Source organism: Bison bison, unplaced genomic scaffold (assembly GCF_000754665.1).
Source record: "Bison bison bison isolate TAMUID 2011002044 unplaced genomic scaffold, Bison_UMD1.0 scf7180017864381, whole genome shotgun sequence".
Classification (NCBI taxonomy): Eukaryota; Metazoa; Chordata; class Mammalia; order Artiodactyla; family Bovidae; genus Bison; species Bison bison.
The window spans coordinates 2,290,216-2,296,750 of record NW_011494953.1 but is presented as its reverse complement, the minus strand read 5'-3'; positions in this window follow the sequence as shown (position 1 = coordinate 2,296,750).

Sequence of the window (6,535 nt, the reverse complement as noted above, 5' to 3'; positions counted from 1 at the left end):
ATTACAGTTCTTCTGTGTATTCTTGCCACCTCATCTTAATATCTTCTGCTTCTGTTAGGTCCATACCATTTCTTTCCTTTATTGTGCCCATCTTTGCATGAAATATTGCCTTGGTATCTCTCATTTTCTTGAAGAGATCTCTAGTCTTTCCCATTCTATTGTTTTCCTCTATTTCTTTGCCCTGATCACTGAGGAAGGCTTTCTTACCTCTCCCTGCTGTTCTTTGGAACTCTGCATTCAGATGGGTTTATCTTTCCTTTTCTCCTTTGCTTTTTGCTTCTCCTCTTTTCAGAGCTATTCATCCCCAAGGAAAAGAAATGCAAAAAAGCAAAATGGCCATCTGAGGAAGCCTTACGAATAGCTGTGAAAAGAGGTGACTTTGCACAAAGGCACAATACCTGTGAAAGATATAGGGGAATGAAACACGAATGGGTAAGTAAAGTTTTCGGGTGGTGATACAGATGTGATAACTGAAAGAAAAGGAAGTAGGAAGGAAAATTGGGGAAAGAGAATCTCAAACCATGATGCAGACAGATCCTCCAAAGTTGCAGTTGACCCAATGGAAGGTTCCAGGGCTTAGAGAAAGGCTTAGAGAACACTGAACAGAAATGAGCAGTGAGCAGAGAACAGTGAGCAGAAACGGCCAAGTCCTAATGCACACATGGTGCCTAATCATAGGCTGAGAGCTGCTCACGGGGAGTGGGGCCCCAGCTCTACCACTGCGAGTGCAGTCGCTCGGTTGTGTCAGACTCTTTGCGACCTCATGGGCTGTAGTCCACCACTCTCCTCTGTCCATGTAATTTTCCAGGCAAGAATACTGGAGTGGGTTGCCATTTCCTTCTCTAGGAGTTCTTTCCAACCCAGGGGCTGAACCCAGGTCTCCTGCATTGCAGGTGGATTCTTTACTGTCTAAGTCACCTGGGAAGGTGATAGATCCTAAGATTATGTCACTGAAGGCTGACAGCTAACAGCACTCTGGCAGTTGAATGGCATGTTTTTCTTAAAGGGAGATCTGAGTTACATTTCTCTGTGGCTGCTGTATCAGGCGTTTGGTTTTCGAGTCCAGTGCTCTGTCTGTGTATCATCTCGCCTCTATTTGAGACATATACTTTGAAAATCATTCAGATAAAGAGCCTAAGTAAATCAACGTGAGACTCTGCTGAAATTCTCACAGTCCACAGTGGACTGTGAGAGAAAGTGGGGCTTCGGGAAAGTGTGTATAGGTTTAAGCTGTCTAGATTCTGCCTCCTTCACTGACGAGGAAAGGAAAGCAGGGTGGGAGGTGGAATCAGCTGTTGTTTGGGTGTGTGGAAGAAAGCTGGTTCTCTCCTCAGAATGGTGATTTACCAGCTCAGAAAAAAAAAAAAAAAAGTATGCAGAAGGAATCTGTTCCATTTAATTTCCATTGGAATTGCAAGTATGTAGCCTTCTTGCTCTATTTTTCTTTTAAATGATACTCATATTTTGAACATATGCCAGAGACTGAACATACTGGAATTTCGTTGCTCAGAGCATTGGAAGCCGGGACTGATGAAAGGGTTTGAGGTTAAGGGGTCAACTCAGGAGCTGGGAGAGAAGTCTTTCCCTTATCAGGAAGTGACTCTGATTAGACCCAAAATGTTGCTTGGAATTCTTTGTCCCAAACAGTTACCTTGTTGTATATCAGATATTGTTACACATATTCATGTTTCCAGCTGATAATAAAAGGAGGAGCTGCAAGACCAACATGACTTTTTCCTCCCAAGGAGAGCAAAAGAAACAATATAATTAAGGAATCTGGAATTATCTTAATTTCTCAGAAGAAACTGAGCTCCAGATTTAGGAAATTTGGCTAGGATTATAGCTTTTTCAGACTCAAAATTAGAATACAGGTCTCTTGACTCCTGACTCATGCTCTGCCTCAGTGATGTCCACTAATAAAATCTCTGTGGACAGAGTGGAAGATGTGGGTTAGAAGAAGTGAAATATCTTTGGGGGACTCTTGGCAATCCTGAACCCCAAGACTGGAAGAGTGTATCAAGTGAGTATATAAAGTGGCCATTTCTTATCTTCCTTAACAACACCCATAATAGAAATTTTACTCAACCAGGAAAAGCCCTAAGCATGAGTGCAATGACATGTTGGTACTGCTGTTGAAGAGCAAAATATTTGTAATGAACTTTGTAAAGAAATGATGAATAATGTGCTAAAAGGACATTCCTCCCTTGGTCACTACTCTAGCGCAGGGCTTACCACCTCAATCAAGACTTGCCATTGCATTCATCATTCCAACCTAGGTTCACCTTCTGAAGTACACCTTCACTTTCTTGTTCAAAAATCTACAGTAGCTCTCTGTGATCTATCAATAAAGCCCACATTCCTTACCTTGATTTTCATAAAGAAAGTGAAAGTTGTTCAGCTGTGTCCGACTCTTTGCGACCCCATGGACTAACTCTCCAGGCCAGAATATTGGAGTGGGTAGCCTTTCCCTTCTCCTGGGGATCTTCCCAACCCAGGCACCAAACCCAGATCTCCCGCATTGCAGGTGGATTCTTTACCAGCTGAGCCACCAGGGAAACCCAGGAATACTGGAGTGGGTAGCCTTTCCCTTCTCCAGCAGATCTTCCTGACCCAGGAATCAAACTGGGGTCTCCTGCATTGCAGGCAGATTCTTTACCAACTGACCTATGAGGGAAGCAAGGCCTTGAATAATTTACCCTACAGTTTACCTTTCTGGTCTGTTTCTCAATACTCGCCTGTCTCTCTGCTCAGCCTGGAGGATCTCCTTCCAGTGTCCACAATAACCACTGTGCCTTCCTGCTCCAAGGGCTCTCCCTACCCTTTCACCTACCTGTTTTTTTTTAAGGTCCACATTAGATACCTTCCCATTCTAGTTGAAAGGAAGACTTTTCAGTAGTATTTCACTTGTGCCATTCATTTGGCACTTTTCATACTCTTCCTTAGGCTTATGGGCAATTCCAACAGCTTCAAAACTTATTTACAAAGTCTCCAGCCCTCAGAATCACTCTCCTTGGGACTTCCCTGGTGGTCCAGTGGCTAGGACTCCGTGCCCCCAGTGTAGAGGAGCAGGTTCAGTCCCTGATGGGGGAACTATGTCCCACGTGCCACAACTGGCAGTTCATGTTCCTCAGCTAACAGATCCTGCGTGCCTCAACTAAGACCCAGCACAGCAAATAAATAAACAAATAAATATGAAAATAATAATAACAATAAATAATTTAATTTCTCCATCAATCTGGTGGGCTAAAGTTATCTGACTCAACTTCTGCAACTTCTTACCCCTTCATGTCTGGCCTTCCAATTTAAGTTCCAGAACACAAAATTTACCTTTTCTTCTATGTCCAGGCTTTCACTGCTGTTTCTTGAATCTTGCTCACTCTTCTGGCTTATTCTTAAAATACAACCAAGTCTCTCTTTCCTGAAAACAAAACCAACATAAAACTTCCCCTTTCTTTACCCTGTTTTTCTTTAAGCCAAGGTACATTTCCCTCTTTTCTTGATATACTTGTTATTGCAGTTTGCCCTAAGGGTCTGCCACTCTGCTGAAACCAACAACTAGAAGATCAACCATAATTTCTAAATCCCAAATTTCAGTCTCTTCTACTTAAACAACGCTCTTCTATGGACTTTTTCATCTACCTCTCTGCCTACTCCATCACTGGTTTTTATTTTTGCTTTTATCCACCTACTCCATACTTCTAAAGGTTTGTTCTTTGGTCCTGTTTAGAAACTTTCACATCTACGAGGATGATTCTTAGATCCGGTCTCTAGCGCTAACTTTAACTTCATTTCTAGTTGTTTGCTAGACTGCGTTTGTGTGTGAAGGAGTCTTTGGGCCTAGAAAAGAAAACAACAGTCTCAAAAGCCCTTGCTGAACCTTTAGGTCCCGTCCTGATGCTCCAGGCCGGTTGTATCTACCTGGGACTTATCAAGCCCTGCCCAGAAACCTTCCACCTCCCACACCTGTCAGGGACTTACCACCCCCTGCCCAACTACAAATGCCATCTCAATTAAAGAATACCCAAAACATCCCGCCTAACGTTTCCCTTGTTGCTTCCACAAACCTCCCTTTAAATATGAAGCCTCCCTGATCCCTCTTTTGCACTCAGTCTGGTCTTTGGCCAACTGTCGCCCCTCCTTGCCTAAATAAAGGTAACCTGCCTCCGTTGAGGTCGTCTCTCCTTCTTCTGCCTTGGCCTGAACTATACCTTATGGTGTGTGTGTCCCACCTCCCAAGATGGAATTTCCAAAGCTAATTTATTTTATTCTTCCTCTTTTAGGTTATCCCCAAATCCCTTCTGTCTCCTGTCCTTTTAAGCTCAGCCAGTGGCATCACTCCTTTTCAGTTATTTTAGTTCAGTTCAGTTCAGTCGCTCAGTCGTGTCCGACTCTTTGCGACCCCATGAATCGCAGCACGCTAGGCCTCCCTGTCCATCACCAACTCCTGGAGTTTACTCAAACTCATGTCCGTCGAGTCAGTGATGCCATCCAGCCATCTCATCCTCTGGCGTCCCCTTCTCCTCCTGCCCCCAATCCCTCCCAGCATCAGAGTCTTTTCCAATGAGTCAGCTCTTCACATGAGGTGGCCAAAGTACTGGAGTTTCAGTTATTTACTTATCTTTAATTACTCCTCCTGTGTAGCCTTCCTGCTGCTCCATTTAGGAACTGGGCATAGAATAATAGGTGATCCCCGGGACAACGATTTCAGTAGAGTTGTTAGTGGTAGTGGTGACAGTCTTGGATAACTCAAGAACTGAGGAAAGAATTGTAGGATAAGAATTTGGCTCCAAATTCACTTTTCTTTCATGAAGCCTTCTCCAGTTTACCTATATCATTCTCTTCTATTCCATGTCACAAAAGTAAAATTACCCTCTTGAATATACCAATGTAATTCATTTCTTCTTCCTGGATTCTATGTTTTGCTCTAATTTTCTGCCTTTGCTGTATTTATAAACTGGTAAATTCTGCCAAAGTGTAACATTTCTTAAGGAGAGAGAACATCAGATCAGATCAGATCAGTCGCTCAGTCGTGTCCGACTCTTTGCGACCCCGTGAATTGCAGCACGCCAGGCCTCCCTGTCCATAACCAACTCCAAAGGCCTCAGTGTCACCTTTGCCCCCTGTGTCTGGGAAGTGTCTCTCTGAGATTGTGTGCTTCCTTGAGGAACAGGTGACTATCGCTGTGACTCAGAGGCCTCCCAGTTTTTCCTTGTAATCTGTATTCAAAGGGTTGGGGTGGGTGTTTCCTTTGTCACTCTAACTTTACAAGTACACTAAGTAGCCTAACGATTGAGGCGTTACCTTAGGAGAGTTTAGGCATTTCCGTTTCCCAATATTTAGGTCAGTTAAACAATCTTATATTAAAAAAAAAAAAATCTCTTAAAAAACCACCCCAGGGGTTTGAAGGTACTTGGTCCTGAAGAGGCACTTCCTTTTCTGATCCCCAACCCCCTTGCTTTTCTTTTCTTTTCTGTCCCACCCTGGGGCATGGGCCAGTTTGACGACTTTAATCCCTACCTAAAGCTTCCCTTGGAACGCAGATTTGCTTCCCAGCCTAGGAACCGGGAGATGGACTTTTCTGTCCAGGACCTACACCTAGCCTTCGAAGCTTGGGGGAAGGGGAGGGAAATGAGCTCCCTCGAAAGCACTAGACTGTCAGCAGCATATAGGATTCCTCTTCAATGCCAAATAGGTACATAATCAATATTTGTTGAATAAATGCGAATATCGGAACCTAGCAACGCAAACTAAGTCTATCTCTTTTTCATATATCTCAACCATTGAAATCTTGGAAGTTAGCTTTCTCGCTGTTTAACTGCAGCTAGTTGATTAGCCGGCGTGTCTGCAGTTTGCGGAGCACCCCGACTTTACTCTTCAGGGTTCTGGGATCAATTTCCCCACTTCTTGAAAAGCTAAAGTCTAAAATGGATTTACAATCTGGGGTTGAGATCCTCTTCTGTTTAGAATGAAAGTCATTCGTATTCCATGTAAATTCACCCCGCCCCTTCCCATTCATTCACTCGACAAATATTTACTAAGCGCCTAACAGATGCCTGTCCCTGTTGTAGGCATTTGGGATAAACCAGAGAACAAAACAAGAGATTTTTGCTCTGGTGGAGCTTAGAGTAGGGCGAGAGACAAACGACGAATACGAATTTTAGATTAAATCATATAATCTGGAAGGTGATACATACTATGAAGAAAAAGGTGCCAGGCTGAATGGAGGCCTGTTGTGGAGGCCAGGAGATTAGGGAGGAGAATCCAAGATTGGGATCCGGCTCAGGTTGGGAAAAAGGGAGACGGAGCTGAAGTGAAGGGGCTACTGACGTCTGGGGACCGGGAAGGTATCTTCCGCAGGATGCCACGGAAGAGTATTCTGGTTTATGCGGAGATAGGGGAAGGGCAGAAAGGAGTCTGGACAGAGGTTCCGGCCGAGAACCCGGCAGCGGGGCACTGCTCAGCAGCTGAGGCGAGAAGATGCTCTGGCGGGCGGCTTCCAGTCCAGCGCCCGGGCAGGGGCCGGTCAAGGGCGGCC